The following is a 20,987-nucleotide window of genomic DNA, read 5'->3' as shown; positions in this document are numbered from 1 at the left end:
GCCCATTCTAACTGGTGTAAGGTGATACCTCATTGTAGTTTTGATCTGCATTTCTCTAATAATTAGTGATTTTGAGCAGCTTTTCATGTACCTCTTGGCCATCTTTAAGTCTTCTTTGGAGAAATGTATATTTAGTTCTTCTGCCTATTTTCTGATTGGGTTGTTTGTTTTTTTAATATTGAGCTGCATGAGCTGTTTATATATTTTGGAGCTTAATCTTGCCCGTTCATTCATTTGCAAATATTTACTCCCATTCTGAGGGTTGTGTTTTCATCTTGTTTATACTTTCCTTTGCTGTGCAAAAGCTTTTAAGTTTCATTAGGTCCCATTTGTTTATTTTTGGTTTTATTTCCATTTCTTTAGGAGGTGGGTCAAAAAAGATCTTGCTGACATTTATGTCAAAGAGTGTTCTTCCTATGTTTTCCTCTAAGAGTTTTATAGTGTCTGGTCTTACATTTAGGTTTCTAATCGACTTTGAGTTTATTTTTGTGTATGGTGTTAGGGAGTGTTCTAATTTCATTCTTTTACATGTAGCTGTCCAGTTTTCCCAGCACCACTTAATGAAGAGACTATCTTTTATCCATCATATATACTTTCCCCCTTTGTCAAAGATTAATTAACTAAAGTTGTGTGAGTTTATCTCTGGGTTTTCTATCCTGTTCCATTGATCTATATTTCTGTTTTTGTGCCAGTACCATACTCTCTTGATTACTGTAGCTTTGTAGTATAATCCGAAGTCAGGGAGTCTGATTTCTCCAGCTCCATTTTTTTCCCTCAAGATTGCTTTGGATATTCAGGGTCTTTTGTGTCTCCATACACATTTTAAGACTTTTTGTTCTTGTTCTGTCAAAAATGTCATTTTGTAATTTGATAAGGATTGCACTGAATCTGTAGATTGCTTTGAGTAGTATAGTCATTTTCACAATATTGATTATTCCAATCCAAGTACATGGTAATATCTCTCCATCTTTTTGTGTCATCTTTGATTTCTTTCATCAATGTCTTATAGTTTTCTGAGTACAGGTCTTTAACTTCCTTAGGTAGGTTTATTCCTAGGTATATTGTACTTTTGGTTGCAATGGTGTATGGGATTGTTTCCTTAATTTCTCTTTCTGATCTTTCATTGTTAGTGCATAAGATAGTAAGAGATTTCTTACTATCATTAATTTTCTATCTGCAACATTACCAAATTCATTGACTAGCTCTAATCGTTTTCTCGTGGCATCTTTAGGATTCTCTATGTATAGTATCATGCCGTCTGCACACAGTGACAGTTTTACTTCTTTTCCAATTTATATTCCTTTTATTTATTTTTCTTCTCTGATTGCTGTTTCTAGGACTTCCAAAACTATGTTGAATAATACTGGCGAGAGTGACATCCTTTTCTTGTTCCTGATCTTAGAGGAAATGCTTTCAGTTTTTCACCACTGATAATGATGTTTGCTGTGGGCTTGTCACATACGACCTTCATTCTGTTGAGGTAGGTTACCTCTATGCCTGCTTACTGGAGAGTTTTTATCATAAATGGGTGTTGAATTTTGTTAAAAGCTTCTTCTGCATCTATTAAGATGATCATGTGGTTTTTATTCTTCAATTTGTTAATATGGTGTATCACATTGATTGATTTGCATATATTGAGGGCCTCTTGCATCTCTGGAATAAATCCCACTTGATCATGGTGTATGATCCTTTTAATGTGTCATTGGATTCTGTTTGCTAGTATTTTGTTGAGGATTTTTACATCTATATTCATCAGTGATATTGGTCTGTAATTTTCTTTTTCTGTCATATTTCTGTCTGGTTTTGGTATCAGGGTGATGGTAGCCTTGTAGAATGCATTTGGGAGGTTTCCTTCCTCTGTAATTTTTTGGAAGAGTTTGAGAAGGATGGGTCTTAGCCCTTCTCTAAATGTTTGATAGAATTCATTTGTGAAGCCATCTGGTCCTGGGCTTTTGTTTGTTGGAAGATTTTTAATCATAGTTTAAATTTCATTACTTATGATTGGTCTGTTCTTATTTTCTATTTCTTCCTGGTTCAATCTTGGAAGGTTATACCTTTCTAAGAATTTGTCCATTTCCTCCAGGTTGTCCGTTTTATTGGCATAGAATTGCTTGTAGTAGTCTGTTATGAGGCTTTGTATTTCTGTGGTGTCGATTGTACCTTCTCCTTTATCATTTCTAATTTTATTGATTTGAGTCCTCTCCCTGTTTTTGTTGATGTGTCTGACTAAAGGCTTATCAATTTTGTTTATCTTCTTAAAGAACTAGCTTTTAGTTTTATTGATCTTTCCTATTGTTTCCTTTGTATATATTTCATTTATTTCTGCTCTGATCATTAGGATTTCTTTCCTTCTGCTAACTGTGGGTTTTGTTTGTTCTTCTTTCTCTAGTTTCTCTAGGTGTAAAGTTAGATTGTTTTTGAGATTTTTCTTATTTCTTGAGGTAGGAACATATTGCTATAAACTTCTCTCTTAGAACTGCTTTTGCTGCACCCCATAGGTTTTGGATCACCATTTTTTGGTTGTCATTTTTCTCTAGGTAATTTTTGATTTCTGCTTTGATTTCCTTTGATCTCTTGGTTATTTAGTAATGTATTGTTTAGCGTCCATGTGTTTCCAATTTTTACGGTTTTTCCCTGTAATTGATTTCTAATCTCACAGTGTTGTGGTTGGAAAAGATACTTCATATGATTTCAATTTTATTAAATTTACCAAGGTTTGATTTGTGACCCAGGATATATCTATCCTGGAGAATGTTCCATGTGCACTAGAGAAGAATGTGTAATCTGCTGTTTTCAGTGGAATGTCCTATAAATATCAATTAATTATATCTGGTCTATTTTGTCACTTAAAACTTGTGTTTCCTTATTAATTTTCTCTCTGAATGATCTGTCCATTGGTGTAAGTGTGGTGTTAAATTCCCCCACTATAACTGTTTTAGTGTCAATTTCCTGTTTTATAGCTGTTAGCAGTTGCCTTATGTATTGAGGTGCTCCTGTGTTGGGTGCATATATATTTATAATTGTTATATTTCTCCTTGGGTTGATCCCTTGATCATTATGTAGTGTACTTCCTTGTCTCTTGTAACTTTATTTATTTTAAAGTCTATTTTTTCTGATATAAGAATTGCTATTCCAGCTTTCTTTTGATTTCCATTTTCATGGAATATCTTTTTCCATCCATTCACTTACAGTCTGTATGTGTCCCTTGGTCTGAAGTGGGCCTCCTGTACACAGCATATATATGGGTCTTGTTTTTGTATCCATTCAGTGAACCTGCGTCTTTTCATTGGAGCATTTAACCCATACACATTTAAGGTAGTTATAGATATGTATCTTCCTATTACCATTTTCTTAATTGTTTTTGGTTTGTTTTTGTAGGTCCTTTACTTCTCTTGTGTTTCCCACTTAGAGAAGGTCCTTTAGCATTTGTTGTAGAGCTGGTTTGGTGGCACTAAATTCTCTCAGCTTTTGCTTGTCTGTCAAGTTTTTGATTTCTCCCTCAAATCTGAATTAGATCCTTGTCAGATAGAGTAATCTTGGTTTTAGTTTCTTTCCCTTCATCACTTTAAATATACAGTTGCATTCCCTTCTGGATTGTAGAGTTTCTGCTGAGAAATCAGCTGTTAACCTTATGGGAGTTCCATTGTATGTTAGGTTTCATTCTTCCCTTGTTGCTTTTAATAACTTTTCTTTGTCTTTAATCTTTTTCAGTTTGATTACTATGTTTCTTGGCATGTTTATCCTTGGATTTATCCTGCCTGGGACTCTCTGTGCTTCCTGGACTTGGGTGGCTATTCCTTTTCCCATGTTAAGGAAGTTTTCAACTATAGTATCTTCAAATATTTTCTCTGGTCCTTTCTCTCTCTCTTCTCCTTCTGGGACCCCTATCATGTGAATGTTTGTGTGTTTAATGTTGTCCCAGAACTCCCTTAGGCTGTCTTCATTTCTTTTCATTCTTTTTTCTCTATTCTGTTCTGCGGCAGTGAATTCCACCACTCTGTCTTCCACGTCACTTATCCATTATTCTGCTCTTGATTCCTTCTAGTGTATTTCGCATTTCAGTTATTGTATTGTTCATCTCTGTTTGTTTTTTTCTTTAATTCTTCTAGTTCTTTGTTCCTTAATTCTTCTAGGTCTTTTTTAAACTTTTCTTGCATCTTCTTGATCTTTGCCTCATTCTTTTCCAAGGTAGTGGATCATCTTCACTATCTTTATTCTGAATTATTTTTCTGGAAATTTGCCTATCTCCACTTCATTTAGTTGTTTTTCTGGGGTTTTATCTTGTTCCTTCATCTGGTACCTACCCCTCTGCCTTTTCATTTTTTTAATATTTCTGTGAATGTGGCTGTCATTCCACAGGCCACAGGACTGTAGTTCTTCTTACTTCTGCCCTACAGTGCATCCTATACTAAGAGAAGTAGTCATCAAACCTGTTGGCCAAATCTTGCCTCTTACTTGATTCTATAAATAAAGTTTTATTGGAACAAATCCTCCCCCGTTTGTTCCTTACTGTCATTGGCTGCTTCATGTCACTATAGCAGAGTTGTACAAACTACAAAGTTAAAAATATTTACCACTTGGTATTTCATAGAAAACTGTTGCCAACTCCTGACTTAAAGTGCATCCCTATTTAGAGTAACCACATTTCAAGTGTTCAGTAGCTGTATTCTATTCTATTCTCTTTCTTCCCCTTTTGTTTCCTTCAATGTTTTAGTAGCTAGAGCATATCTCTTAGAACATTTTTGAGAAAAAGTTCAGGGAAAGTAAAATTTTATAAGCCTCAATGTGCTTATTGTACCATCAAAATAAATTCACACACCAACTAGGTAGGAATATCCAGATTGGGAGGCATTTGTAGTAAATTTAAATTTTATCTTCTTAGTCTTTTGGCTTCAGTTTTGCTATTGAAAGTCTCAGACTCATTTCTATTTCCTGGTGTTTTATTTGAGGCTCTGTGAGTGGCAAGGAGCAGGGGGCAGGTATTGTTTCTCTCAGGAATCTTGTAGCATCTTTTCTTTGTCCAGAGTATTCAGAGTTTTAACAATGTTTGACTTGATTTTCTATTTATAAGTATTCATTTAAATGTCCTCTTTTAGGGCCACTACCTTTACCTTGGCCTGGTGTCCCCAAAGCAAGAAACACTGTTTTGTCTTCTATAGAAAATATACCTTTCTTCTTTTTCTTCTGAAGCCGTTGTCCAACTAGGCAGAGTGGGAGAGGGAATTAATGTCTTCCATTATAAGATATTATAATGCTTTTATCTTTGCCTTCACCCCTAGTATTTTGAGTACCTGCTTGCACAAGATTATGGACATTTTGTTTTTCTTTCTTTCTCTTTCTTTCTTTCTTTCTCTCTTTCTTTCTTTCTTTCTTTCTTTTTTCCTTCATTCCTTCCTTCCTTCCTTCTTTCTTTCTTTCTTTCTTTACTTCTTCTTTCTTCTTCTTCCTTCCTTCCTTCCTTTATTTTGGTATATACTGAGTTGCTTTTTATTTTTTCCACTGCTACCTAAGGGAATATCACTCTCTGATCTATTATTTCCCATGCATCTGTCTGCTTTGCAGCTTCCCAAAACATTATAGTTATTTTCTTTGCTGCTATTTCATTTTAACTTTATGCTTGTAAACAAATTTTCATGTAATTTTCATGGGATATTGGGATAGAGCATGCATGTCTAATCTACCAGCTTAAATAAAAAATCCTCCAATTACTTTCCAAAACCTTATTTTCTCATATTTAAAGTGGGGATAATAATATTTACCTTACACAGTTGTTTGAAGATTAGAGACAATATTTTCATGAACAATATCTCTCACCTAGAAACTCCATAAAAATAAATCAAGTGACTGTGTTAAATGTCTTCATGATAAGACACAGTAAGAGCAGAATCAGATAATGACAAAGCAGAAAGATTGTGCCACTCAACCTTCTCTTTTATAATTGAACTACAAATTCAATTGTAATTTGTTTATACTTTTGAATCTCATTACTTTATAGACTGTTCATTTGTACTATGCTACTAGTAACTTATATGATGACTTACAGGTAGATAAAACTCAAGCCAGTTATGAAAAAAAAAATGTTTGGTGAGGCTAGAAATGTTTAAAATGTTATGGATATGCTGGTGCAAGCAGCCCATAGTGACAGTTCTTCTCTAGAGAGTCTGAAACAGGTATAGACCCAGAACAAAGGTCATGTGGTGTGGTTGATCAGTGGACTAAAAAGATGAAGAAATTGTTGATCTCTTGGAAGGACCAACAGGAAGTGCTGGTCAGACAAGAAGGCAGAGAGGATGTGGAGGTTGAAACAAAGATGGCAAAAGCAGAATAAAGACACTGATAACTTGCATATGGATCCAAGACAGTTTTCCTGCTTTTCTGACATAAGACAGAACCAACATAGTTCATCCTTACATTTCTTCATTTTCTACTGAGTGAAATCTGAAGGATATTACATTAATTCTTCTGTTCAAAATCTTGTCAAAACCCTTCTTAACATTTTATTGCTAGTCCTGCTCCTTTAAACCAGTCTCATTCTGTCTTCCCTGACTGGTCTTTCTTCACTACAAACTAGGTTAATTTTCTAACCATTTTACTGCATCATATAGTAAATAAGCTCCCAAGCATGACACACTGATTATCAGAAGAAGTGTAAACTGTCTCATGCACAGTTTCTCAGTATTGTCATGTAGTGAAGACTCTGTTTCAATATTTTAAACAAACAAAACTTGACAGATCTCAAATGTGAAAGGATGACTTTCAGAATATACAGAGAGTCATTTTAATGTAACAGTTAAGACTAAGGCTCTGGAAATTTATACCCTGGGTTCAGATCTCACTCCACCATTTACTACCCATATGGCCTTTGTCAAACTACTTAACTTTCTTATACCTTGATCTCTTAATCTCAAAAACTGGGTAATCACAACAGAGCCAGCCTCACAGGGTTGTTTTTAGAATTTAAATGAAACACAAAAATACACATATAAAAGCTTCCTATTTTAAATGCTCAATAAATGTTAACTATTATTAATTATTGATTAAGAAAACATGCATTGACAAATATGCAGTATAAATTTGTATTTTATTCACCACAGATGCATCTCCATAAATTTGGAACAAGAAAACAATCGTTAATAAACATATGATGCATTTATAAAATCTGTAGAGGATATTTAGTGCACATTTGGAATTTCAGATTGATTTTAATAATTTTCTGGTACCTTGGGTTTTAGAACCAGTGGGTCTAGCATAATTACATTCAAGACCTTCTAATTTACTAATCATATTACTTTTGAAATCAGTATTTTATTTATTTATTTATTTATTTATTTATTTATTTTTGCTGTGTTGAGTCTTCGTTTCAGTGCGAGGGCTTTCTCTAGTTGTGACAAGTGGGGCCACTCTTCATTGCAGTGCACAGGCCTCTCACTATTGCAGCCTCTATTGTTGCAGAGCACAGGCTCAGATGCGCAGGCTCAGTGGTTGTGGCTCACGGACCTAGTTGCTCTGCGGCATGTGGGATCCTCCCAGACCAGGGCTCAAACTCATGTCCCCTGCATTAGCAGGCAGATTTTCAACCACCGCACCACCAGGGAAGCCCCTGAAATCAGTATTTTAAAATCATTTTGAAATTCTATATTCTTTTGAAAGTCTAATAAAAGCCTTAGATGATCTCCTCACCATGAAGATGCATAGCATGAATATATACAAAATTAGATATTCTGATTTCACTAAATGAGTTAATACAGACATAGCACTTGGAATAATCTCTGAAACATAGTCAGTACATTAAAAGATATGCATTAATTATAATTTTATGTTTATGAGACTGTGTGAAGACATTTCCACCACATTCTTCTCATGAGAAAAAAAAGAAAAAGAAAAGAAAAATATCCCCCAAACAATTAGAAGAATAAAATGGACTCACGTTGAAATTTCAATGAAACTAGGAATTACACATAATGTCCCCTCATAATGTTCAAGCAGGAACTGTGAGATGTACTGAAAGTTACATGAAAGAGTGGAGAGACAGATGACATGACATCTACAGTGGAAGATCTCAGAGAAATGTGGAATCTGAGCACAGTTTTCTAGAGTAGACAGCTTGCCTTGAAGGGTCAAATTCACATTATCTTTAGAACAATGGCAATGGGGTGTTTGCTCCAACAATAAAACCTTTCTTTAACTGCATTTCACATGATGAAGAAGCAGAGGAGTCCAACCTGATGAAGAAGTACACAGAGAAGTCATTTTAGTAGGATGTTGTCTCTCTGTGAAGCACGTCATATAAAAGAAATGTTATCCCTTTTAGTAATCATGCAGTTACTGATCTCTATTGGCTGGGAAGAAGTTAAAGCCAAATCAATGAAAGCAAGATGACTATATGCTGTGTGGAGCTTCACTGTAATTTAGATAGTATTTCTTCTGGCTTAGAATACTTCCCTGGCTTATTCCTGCAAACCTGTTGCAAATAGTTGAGGCAAAATATAAATTTTATCCAATGGTGAGAAATACTAAACTAGGCAACAATACAATGTACAAAGACACTACTTGTAACACTAAAAGGGAATAGGAGGTTAGATACATAATGAAAGCAGGGAAGAACACTCAACACACACAAAAATAAATCATCAGCAAGCAGATGAAAGGGGTGACCACACAAAAATTCAAAAAGATGGGGAGATACAAGATAATGGTAGGGGATTAAAAGTCACAGATTATTACATATAAAATAAATTAAGCTACAGGATATAATATACAGAACAGGAATATAGCTAATATTTTATAATAACTTTAAACAAGTATAATCTATAAAAATATTGAAATAATATGTTGTATACGTAAAACTAATATAATATTGTAAATCAACTATTTGTCAATAAAAATAAGTAAGTAAATAAAACAAAATTATGTAAACTTTAAAAAAGGATGAGACATTGAGATAAAATCAGAGGCGTTCAAAGTTTAGGATGATAGTGGAAAATAACAGCAAGACATGATTCAGGATTTGACACCTCAGTTAAAACAATGAAAAGTAAAAAAAAAAAAAAAAAAGGTAAAAAAAGAAAAAGAAAATCATGCCAGAAACAAATTCTATGTATGAAGTAACATAAAGAAAAGGTAGACACTGCTGAAAGCAGTTAGGGATATACAAAACAGAATGTAGAAAAGAGAAAAGAAAGAAAAATTTAGGGAAAACAAACAGGAAATTGAAAGAAAATATAAATATTTATTAGGAAAGACAAAAGAGATGCCACATTTACACAACTATGTCCTTTTGAAATAAAAGAATCAAATTTGAAAAGTTCCAAGATAGAATCCAAGAAAATTTTCCAAAATAAAAAGACCTAAACCTAGTCATTGAAGGAAACATCATTTTCCTAAAGAAAACCAAAGATTAAAAAAATGATCATTAATGTAGTACATCCTTGAAAAATCAATGGCTGTTTAAAATAATTGACTTTTGCAAGGTGTTGAAGGCTTAATCCCCATTAATTCCGAATGTGACTGTATTTGGAGATAAGACTTTTAAAAATGTACAGTAGTAAATCAACTATACTCCAGTAAAAAATTTTAAAAAATAAAAATAAAAAGATGCATACTAATAGAGGGATAACTATGTGAAGAAGCAATAAGAGAATCACCAACTACAAGCCAAGGTGAGTGGAGTCAGAAGACATAAACCCTACTGGCACCTTACTTTTGAAATTCCAGCATCCAGAACAAGGAGAAAAGAAATGTCTCTTAGTTAAGCCACTCAGTCTCTGGTATTTTGTTATGGCATTCCCAGCAAACTAATACCAGAATATTTAAGGCAAAATAAAATATCAAGCTATGTGGAAGATTAAAAAAATATCTGAGGTTGGTCTTAGACTTCTACAGTAATATTAAAATTTAGGTGACATTTGTACGATATCTCTGCTCTAGGGGGCAGAGTGGTTCAAGAATTTTATAGCCAATCAAACTGCCACAAGTTAAATGCAATGAATATTTATAAATATAAGAGAACTCAGACAGTATAGTTTGCATAAACACTTTATTTAAAAACTACTATAGAATATAATTTAATTAACAAAAACACTGGGTGCTTAATTAACAATGAAATATCTCTCAGAGAGCAATACATTGATTTAAATTTATAATTAAGCCTAAATTTTTTGTGGGATTTATATTTATGGAACAGAATGAATACATTAGAAACTACATGGATGTAGAAATAATATGACTAATAATAGGTAGGAGAGGAAGGAAGAATGTATACTGGGAGCATTATAAACCACAGTGACATTTTCAAGTTTAATATGAGGGGTCAAAATGTAATTTAAAGAATATAAACCAAATATTAGATATATTAACGTAAAAAGTGAAGAACAAAGAAAAATAAAATAATGAACTAAAATGTGTGGTGATGCTGAGAGGAGGAGGATGGGGAGATGCACAAAACTGTAAAGTATACTGATATATACATTGCTCAGGTTAGAAAGTCAAGGGTTACTACCAAAGATAAAAGAGGATCAGATAAATTGTAGACAGCTATGGTTAAAGTAGTAATGGCTAGAAAAGCTTAAAAAATAATTTTAAATTATGAGAAAAAAATCTTATGTATAGAAAATCAATAGCAAAACAGGAAATGAAAATACCAACCATATCAATAACCATATTAGGTGCAAATGGACTATAGATCCATTAAAAGTTAGACAATATCTAGCTAGGTAAAACAAAGATCCAAATATAAGTTGCCTTCAAGGGACAAACATTAGACTCCAGGAACAGAATAGTGTATATTATAGAAACAGTAATCATATGAGAAATAAGGTGGATGCATTAGCATGAAACAAAATAGACTTAAGAAAAAAAAGAAAAAGAAGTATCACTAGTGACATAGAGGAACTTTCCTAAAAGAGTTAATACATTAGAAAGAAACAGCAAGTATAAATGTACATAGGCCTGATAACAAAATATATGAGCATCAAAATACTTGAAACAAAAATGGGAGGGATTGAAAGAAGAAAGAGACAAAACAAGAATGATACTTGGAGATTTCAATACATGACAATCAATAATTGATATATGACAACTAGACAGAAAATTAACAAGGGCACAGAAGAGCTTAATAACACTATTACCAACTTGACCTAACTTATATAAAATGTTGAATCCAGTGCAGAATATGCAGTATTTTTAAGCATACATGGAACATTTTCTAAGGTAGACCATAGAAAATTTACTTGTTAGGCCACAAACAAGTAAATTTTAAAATATTGAAGTCATACAAATTATGCTCTCTGACGACAGCAGACTTAAGTTAGAAATCAATAATGGAAAGAAATATGGGAGATTCTCAAATATTGTGAAATTAAATTATCCTCTTCTAAATAACCAATGGGTCAAGAAAAAATTCCAAGGGAATTTAAAAAATATTTCAAATTAATGGTAACAAAAATAAAATATATCAACCTATATAGACAACAGGGCAAGTAGTACTTAGAAGAAAATTTATATTGCAAATGCCTAGATGGGAAGAAAGAAAAGTCTTGAATCAGTTAGCTAAGCTACTATCAGGAGAAACTAGAAAATGGAGAATACTAAACTCAGAGCAAGCAAAAAAATAAATAATATAGAGCAGAAATCAATGATTTTTTTTTTAAAGAAAATACAGCAACTTCCCTGGTGGTGCAGGGGTTAAGAATCTGCCCTCCTATGCAGGGGATGCAGATTCATTCCCTGGTCGGGGAACAAAGATTCATATGCTGTGGGACAACTAAGCCCATACACTCTAGAGCCCATGCAGCACAGCTAGAGAGACTGTGAGCTGCAACTACTGAGCCCGCACTCTCTGGACCCCATGCACCACAACTAGAGAGAAGCCCACACACCACAATGAAGAGTCCGTGTGCCACAACAAAAGATCCTGCATTCTGCAAATAAAACCCATTGCAGCCAAATAACTAACTAAATAAATAAAGAAAGAAAAGAAAATAGAACACAAGGGAGAAAGTAATGAAATTTTAAAAATTGGTTCTCTGAAAATAACAACAAAATTCATAAACCTGTAGCTATATCAGGGGTCAGCCAACTATGTCCACTCTGGCTTGTGGACAGTTTTCTACAAAAATAAAATAAAATAAAAATTATTGGAGGACACAATGTACATTTATTGGAGCACAGCAATGTACATTTATGTATTGTCTATGGCTGCTTTCACACTACAGTAACAGGATTAATTAGTTGCAGTAGACACTCTATGATCTGTAAGTCATAAAACATTTATTATCTAGTTCTTTACAGAAAAAGTGTGCCAACAGTCAGTGTGATACAGACTGACCAAGAAAACAGAAAAACAGACAGAAATTATCATAATTAGGAATAAAAAAATATAACTATTACCAACCCTTTAGAATATAGAATATGGAAAAAAATAGGTCAACAAATAGACAATTTAGATGAAATCGATAAATTCTAGGAAGACAAAAGTTACCAGAACTGACTCAAGACTATAGGAAAGTAGAAAGAAAAATAATAAATAGAAAACAAACAAATTGAAATAATGAGTAGAAATATTCCTCCAAAGAGAGGCTTAGACACAGATTGCTTCAGTGTTATATTCTACCATCTATTTAAAGAAGAAATACCAATCATTCACAAACACTTTCAATTAATAAGAGAACATTTTCCAACATATTCTATGAGGCCAGTGTTACCCTGATACAAGCCAGACAAAGATATCACAACCAAAGGAGACTATGACTAATATCTCTTATGAACATAGACACAAAAATCTTTAACAAAATAGTAACAAAAACATATAAAAATAATTTTATACCATGATCAAGTAGAATTTATCTTAGGAATGCAAAGTTGGTTTAACAACTGAAAATCAATTAATATAATACATACAGTTAATATAATAAAGGGCAGGAAAAATACCACATGAATATCTCAATTAATCCAGAAAAATTGACACTAGTTTATACAAACATAATAAAATTCTTAAAAAACTAGAAATATAAGGGTAGTTGTTTAACCTCCTAAAGACTATCTGTGAAAATCCCATAGCTAAAATGTTACTTAATGGTGAAAGACTGAATGTTTTTCCCCTAATATCAGCAAGAAGCTAGGGACACATGCTCTTGCTGCTTTTGGTCAATATTATGCTGTGGTTCTAGGCAGTGAAATAATGTTGAAGGAAGAAAGGAAGGAAAGGAAGGAAGGAGAGAGGAGAGAAAGTCATCACTATAGGAAAGAAAAAAACTCTAATCACAGATGACATAATTCTGTAAGTAGAAAATACTAATACACTAATAAGAAAAAATGCTTAAAAAAACAAGTTTATTACAGTAGCAGGATATAGTATGAATATATAAAAAGTGAAATTAATTTTATTTCTAAACACTATCAGTGAATAATCCAAAAATAAAATTAAGGAAACAATTCCATTCACAATAGCCTCCAAAAAGAAAAAAAAATTTGAAAATAAATTTAATAAAATAAGATCTAAATGAAAAACTCCAAAACATTGCTGAGAGAAATTTAAAATAAAAGTAAATGAAAAATATTTTTATGATCATGGATTAGAAGACTAAAAATTTCAAAATCAGCAATTCTCTCCAAAACAATCCACAAATTCAATGCACTCCATATCAAAATATTAAGCCTGTTTTGCAAAAATTGACAAACTGATTCCAAAATATATGAGACATTATGAGTCACCTGAAAAAGCCAAACAATTTTGAAAAAGTTAAACAAATTTGAAGAATTACACTACACAGTTTCCAGAAAAAAACATGAGATCATGTTCTGACCTTGCATTTGATAAAGAGTTCTTAGAAACAACATGATCTATAAAAGAAAAATTCCATAAATTAGACTACATAATAATGAAAGAAAAAATGTGTGTTTCAAAAGACACCATGAATAAAATGAAAAGGCAAACCACAGTCTCCTAAGAATGGGGGAAAATATTTTCAAATTATATATCTGACTTGTATCAAGAGTATATAAAATCTTACAATTCAATAACAAAAACAACAACCCAATTAAACAGTGAACAAACGATTTGAATAGAGATTTCATCAATGTAGATATGCAGATGGCTAATGATCACATGAGATGATGACCCAAATCAATATTCATTACAAAAATGTTAATTGAAACGGCAGTGAGTTACAGCTATATATCAACTATAATGCCTTTCATAAAAAAGACAGAAAATACAAAGTGTTGGAAGGGAGGTAGATAAACTGTAACCTTCGTGCATTGCTGGTAGGAATGTAAAATGGTACAACTACAATGGAAAACATTTGATAATTTTTCAAAAGTCTAAACATAAATTTTCACTTCTACTTTTAGGAAGTTACTTGATGGGGGCAGGGGTGGGTATGTCCACAAAAAGGCATGCACACAGATTTCATAGCAGCATTATTCATTGTAGTCAAAAACTAGAAAATGGATAAACAAAATGTGGCCCATTCATACAATAACAATGAACCAACTCCTGACCTACTATAACATAGATACATTTCAAAAATACTATAAATGAAAAAAGCTAGACATAAAAGTGTTGACATAAAGCTTCTACTGTATTGATATGGAATCATTTCTTTAGCTGGGTGGTATGGGTAAATTGTTGTTCAATATGTTTGTTAATACATCATTCTGTTTAAAGTATTTCATAATATTTTTAAAAATACAAATTTTAAAATAGGAATAAATTTAATGAGAAATACACTAGAGCTATACAAACACAACTTCAAAATTCTATTCTGAGGAACAAAAAAAAGAAAATAAAATAAGGCATACTCACTCCTTACATAAGAAAACAATATCATAAAGTCTCCAATTTTTCCCAAATCCATATACACATGTAATGAATTCCTAATTAAATTGACAACAGGATTTTTAAAGAAGTAGAGTAACTATTCCTAACAAATATAAATAAATAAAAGCTCAGCTCATTAATAAGCAGGAAAATTCTGGCTATAATAGAAGAGTTGTGAGCAGAAATTAGCCCTGGCTGATTCCAACAGCAACTATATAGCTACAGTAATTAAAAATAGGATGCTAACCTATAAATAAATAAAACACTAGAGGAACATATGTAAAGTCCATAAATATACTTAAATAAATATAGAAATTGAGTATATGAAAGTGATAATGAAATTTTAGTGGCCTAAAGATACTTTACCAAATAAATGATGTTAAGACATTGAGTAGACATCACATAGCAAAATTCATTCCAGATAGAACAAAATTTAAACGTGAAAAATAAAATTATCTAATATTTTAGGTAAAAATGTTATCTATGATCTCACATGAAGAACTTTCAAAATATAACAGAGACTCAAAATTATTGAAGTTTTATAAATTCGAATTTTAAAAAGCATTTTGCACATTTAAAAACACAAAGTCAAAAGATAAATTAAAACTCCAGGGAAATCTTTGTAATACATAGTACAGATGTGTAGATAACATCTTTAATAAACAGCCTTACGAGTTATTAGGACAATTTAATGATCCCCTTAGGAAAATGGCAAATGATGTGAATAAACAAGTTAAAGAATGAAACATGAATGGCGTTAGGTACATGAAAAATGCCCAATTTCACTCAAAATAAGAAATGTTCAGATTAAAATTATAATGGGATATCAGTTTCACTTAGAGTAATAGAATTTCAGGCAAGTTTATAATACACTTCATGGTTTGATAGAGAAACAGAAATTCTCTTATGTTCCTGAAGTGTAACATGGTAACTCTCTGTTGGGGCAATTTAACAACATTTATACACGTTTAAAATGCACATAAACTTTAGCACAGCACTTGGATTTCCATGAATGTGTCCTGCTAATATGATATGCTTAATAACAAAGGTACAGGTTGCATATTGAGTATGTATGTGTATTAGCAAAACTGAAAGCAATCTAAATGTCCATCAATAAACTACTGGCTTTAATAAATGCTGGAGAGGTTGTGGAAAAAAGGGAAACCTCTTGCATTTTTGGTGGGAATGTAAATTGATACAGCCACTATGGAGAACAGTATGGAAGTTCCTTAGAAAACCAAAAATAGAACTACCATATGACCCAGCAATCCCACAACTGGGCATATACCCTGAGAAAACCATAATTCAAAAAGAGTCATGTACTACAATGTTCATTGCAGCACTATTTACAATAACCAGGACATGGAAGCAACCTAAGTGCCCATTGACAGATGAATGGATAAAGAAGATGTGACACATATATACAATGGAATATCACTCAGCCATTAAAAGAAGCAAAACTGAGTTATTTGTAGTGAGGTGGATGGACGTAGAGTCTGTCATACAGAGTGAAGTAAGTCAGAAAGAAAAACAAATACCATATGCTAACACATATATATGGAATCTAAAAAAAAAAAAAAAAGATTCTGACAAACCTAGAGGCAGGACAGGAATAAAGATGCAGATGTAGAGAATGGACTTGAGGACACGGGGAGTGGGAAGGGTAAGCTGAGACGAAGTGAGACAGTGGCATTGACATATATACACTACCAAATGTAAAATAGATAGCTATTGGGAAGCAGCTGCATCACACGGACTTATCAGCTCAGTGCTTTGTGACCACCTAGAGGGATGGATGGGGAGGATGGGAGGGAGATGCAAGAGGGAGGAGATATGTGGATATATGTATACATATAGCTGATTCACTTTGTTATACTGCAGAAATTAACACAATATTGTAAAGCAATTTTACTCCAATAAAGATGTTAACTAAATAAATAAACTATTGGTCTGAAGATTGTATGACAAATATATGTAACTAGATATCATGTTGCCGTGGAAAAGACTGAGAAATCCACATTCTGGTGTGGATGAACCTCCAAGGTCTACAATACAAATTAAAAATAAAGCAGGGGATAGAACTATTAGTATAATATGCAACATTGGTTTAAAACATACATTTCATATTCTATGCATAGAATATCCCTGGATGGACACAGGAAAACAATAGCAAGGGGTACCCTCATAGGAGTGAGGTTTTGGGGATGGTCAAGAAGCTTGGAAGGATACATACAGTTTACTATATACCTATTTGAATAGTTCATATATAACTTATGCAAGAAATTAATTTAAAAATATGCAGGATGGATGATAGAATGGGACACTTTGTCTCCTGGTTTTGATCACAATTCTTAGACTAAGAACAAAACAAGATTTGCCAAATATTCCACAGCTAGACCAATGATGCTAGACCAATGATGAAGGAGTTATCTTAATTAATATGGCCATTTATTTATTAAAGATGATACTACTTATCTGTACTATTTATTGCAAAGGTTTTCCCAGTTTTTCATTTGTCTTTGACTGTTTTTCCAGAAGAGTGGCAGCTATTAGATGTTAGGTGTTTTTCGAAGTCTTGTTAGCATGCCGTATGGCCTCACATCTCCCACAACCCCTCTTGAAGAACACAATGGGTGATTTCCCTGCACCTTGATACCCATGTGGGGAGTTCCAAGGAAAACCTCCCAGAACTTCACCTTTGGAGTTCTGGAATGTGAAGTAATGCAGTACAGAATCTTGAAGAAGTCTGTTTTTGAGAGGATGACTCAAGATTCTGAAGGGGCCTTCTCGGGAACAAGCAGCATTTCTAACTATTTGGGGCAAAGGTAAATGTTTGTTTTATAATGGGCTGGTTTTGTATCCCACAGATGGCAACTTGACTGGGTCATTTTGAATAAAACTTGCATTTTGAAAAGAACTAAGTCATCTTGAAAAGAGGGATACTTGACAGTTAACCTTAGCAGAAATTGCCTGATGAGGCAGGCTTTCGGGCCCAGGAGCTCACTGGGTACATTTGTAGCCATCACAGGTCAAGAAGCTACACTTTTCAGGGAACTCCAGCACCCATGAAGCAAAAAGAATTCTCATTCAGAATCCAGTCTGCATTGCAGATTCTATCTGTTCCAACCATATTGCCAGGAGCCAACCAGGAAACAAACCCAAAGGGAATTGAAGATCCTGATAGGAGGCAGTGAAGAGCCCAGAGGGCTAACAACAGTGAAAGTCATTAACACCTCTAGCGGCACTGGACGGAGTCTGGGATGTTGAGCCCAAGATCCTGGGTCACCAGGAAGAGGCTAGAATCCTGGGAGGCCTGTTAAACGGGAGATGGGGCTATGAAGAATTGTCACCTGTGACAAAGAGAAGGGAAAGAAATACAATGGTTTTCCCCTTTCTCTTGGTCTTAATATTTTTCCAGTGCTCTCCATTGGTCAAGACCTGCCAGAGGTCACCCTCTTACTGGATGTGCTGTCACCAAGTGTTGGCTACCCTGAACTTCAGAGCAGAGGGGAAGGTGGAGGAGTGTATGTGAGACAAAAGTGCCCGAAACAACCACAGCAGCCATAAAAGACCTTCCTTGTGGTATGCAGTACATGGGGGAGAGAGAACCACAAGGTAGAAAACAGAGAAGAAACCAGCTATTTTCATCCGTATCCTTCTCACTCCCAAACCCCCTGTCCACACAAAACCTTTACTCAGGGAGTCTATTATGTGTACTCTTAGGCAGCCTGGCAAGAATGGCCCAAGTCAATTTCACACCATGCCAAGGGCTCACACTGTTGTGGAATCCCAGCCTCTGTGCACCTACACTGAATTGAATCTCAGAGACAGAGTTTTGGGTGAAGCAGAAAAGAAGAGCTCTATTGTTTTGTCAAGCAAAAGAGGATACAGCAGGATAATGCCCTCAAAACTCTGTGTCCCATCCTGGAGCGAGTAATGAGGAGTCTTACACTAATGTTTTAAGGAGAAGGGTGTGATCAGCACGTGGTGAGGTAATCAGGAGTCAGCATCATCAGCCTTCTGGTTCCAACCAGTCTAGGGTCTATGTTCTTGAGGTCAGTAGTTTTCATCTGGTGGGGGACTGCTTCCTGTAAAAACAACTTAGCAATCTCTGTCAGGCCTTTATCTGTATCCCTCAGGGAACTGGGAATTCAGTGACTCTGCATGTGGCTGATTTATAGTCGAAATTGTTACCAGTTTCTCAGCCAAAAAACTATTCTTTGTTTCTACATTGTCACCTTTTCTAATCATTAGCTCCTGAGTCAGCCTTCTACTTCAAAAACCAAGGACACAGGGGCTTGTACATGGTTTCAAAACTACACCAAACACAGGCTCTGAGACACAGACTGGTTCTAGTCACTATAGAGCCCACCAGCAATAATAATATTTTTCCTAACAAAAAAGGTAGAGTTAGGATTTTTATGGATTCTGTTTCAAATCTGGCTCTGTTTTTGTCAATATTAACGGTTTTATTCAAGGTGTTTAAACTCTCAGAAGTGAAATGCCCTTGTCTGGCATAGAGATAGCCATGCCAATCATTTAGGCTTTCACAAGGTTCATGCTACCATCTGGGATGAGGAAGATGCCTGACAGAAATTGGTATCTTTCCACAATTTCATTAACTGGAATATTCTCAATCTCCTCTCCATCTGTGAGAAACTCAACTATTGGATAAAACCCACCTCGTCTCTTTTTTGAGATTAAATCTCTGTCTGTGATGAGCCCTGTTTATCCATCCATCTCTTTTCACCATGCTCATTCCTTAGTGGCCACATGGTACTTATTCAATATATTAAACATGAAGGATATGGAGGATGAACAGTGCCGGTGGTGACTTCACTTACACAGTAGGCTCCAATCTGCATAAGATGATTGGAACCAAGTCTAGTGCGTGGTAAGCACTAGAGAGAGCTTGGATATTGTGATCCTATGTATGTACAGATAAGCTTTTAAATATCCCATTAAGTAATTAATATTCACTCAAGTGTGGTTTGTTTCTGGGGAAGTTTTCTACTATTAATTTGTATTAATTCATTTGTTCATTCATTCTTTTTTTTTTTTTTTTTTTTGTGGTACACGGGCCTCTCACTCTTGTGGCCTTTCCCATTGTGGAGCACAGGCTCCAGACACGCAGGCCCAGCAGGCATGGCTCACAGGCCTAGCCGCTCCACGGCATGTGGGATCTACCTGGACTGGGGCACGAACCCGTGTCCCCTGCATCGGCAGGCGGACTCTCAACCACTACACCACCAGGGAAGCCCCATTCATTCATTTTTAAAGGGAACTTTCCACTACATTTATTAACACAGGAAAATTCATATGCACACAAATAATTGCCAAAATTCAGTCCCCCAAATACTTCAGAGAGACCTAATCTATTTTCCAGATGGTTTTCCTACAACAGATGATAGACATCTGTATTAAAATAAACACAAACTGAATTGAACCCCCTGGGAAAATAGAAATCTTATCTATAGATATGCATCTGTATGTATTAAAAAAGTACACTTGCAGTGCTGATTCAGCAACACATATACTAAAATTTGAACAATACAGAGAAGATTAGCATGGCCCCTGAGTAATGATGACGTGCAAATTCATGAAGCCCCATATTTTTAGGAACTAGAAGAAAAAGAGCAAACAATGTTGAACAACAAAATAAATGAAATTAAAAATTCTCTAGAAGGAATCAATAGCAGAATAAATGAAACAGAACAGATAAATGACCTGGAAGATAAAATAGTGGAAATAACTACCGCAGAGCAGAATAAAGAAAAAAGAATGAAAATAATTGAGGACAGCCTCAGAGATTTATGGGATATTAAATGCACCAACATTCAAATAATAGGGGTCCCAGAAGAAGAGAAAATACTTGAAAATATTATAGTTGAAAACTTCCCTAATATGGGAAAGGAAAGAGTCAATCAGGTCTAGGAAGTGAAGAGAGTCCCATACAGGATAAATACAAGGAGAAAAAAGCCAAGACACATATTAAACAAACTATCAAAAATTAAATACAAAGAAAAAATAAAAAGCAGCAAGGGAAAAGCAACAAATAACATACAAGGGAATCCCCATAAGGTTAACAGCTGATCGTTCAGCAGAAAGAAACTCTGCAAGCCAGAAGGAAGTGGCAGGATATACTTAAAGTGCTGAAAGGGAAGAACCT

The 20,987-nt window shown here is 34.3% G+C and overlaps 1 non-coding gene across 1 annotated transcript; it reads left to right on the top strand.

Annotated features, from left to right (window-relative positions):
- Positions 1–20,331: 20,331 nt before the first annotated feature.
- On the top strand, positions 20,332–20,435 carry LOC114897382. The gene has a single exon (XR_003794105.1). It is a non-coding gene; the product is annotated as a U6 spliceosomal RNA (small nuclear RNA).
- The last annotated feature ends 552 nt before the right edge of the window (positions 20,436–20,987 follow it).

This window comes from Monodon monoceros, unplaced genomic scaffold, assembly GCF_005190385.1.
Source record: "Monodon monoceros isolate NGI ecotype Baffin Bay Population unplaced genomic scaffold, NGI_Narwhal_1 Super_Scaffold_16, whole genome shotgun sequence".
Lineage (NCBI taxonomy): Eukaryota > Metazoa > Chordata > Mammalia > Artiodactyla > Monodontidae > Monodon > Monodon monoceros.
The sequence above is the reverse complement of the archived record's forward strand: the minus strand, read 5'-3'. Positions and strand labels throughout refer to the sequence as shown.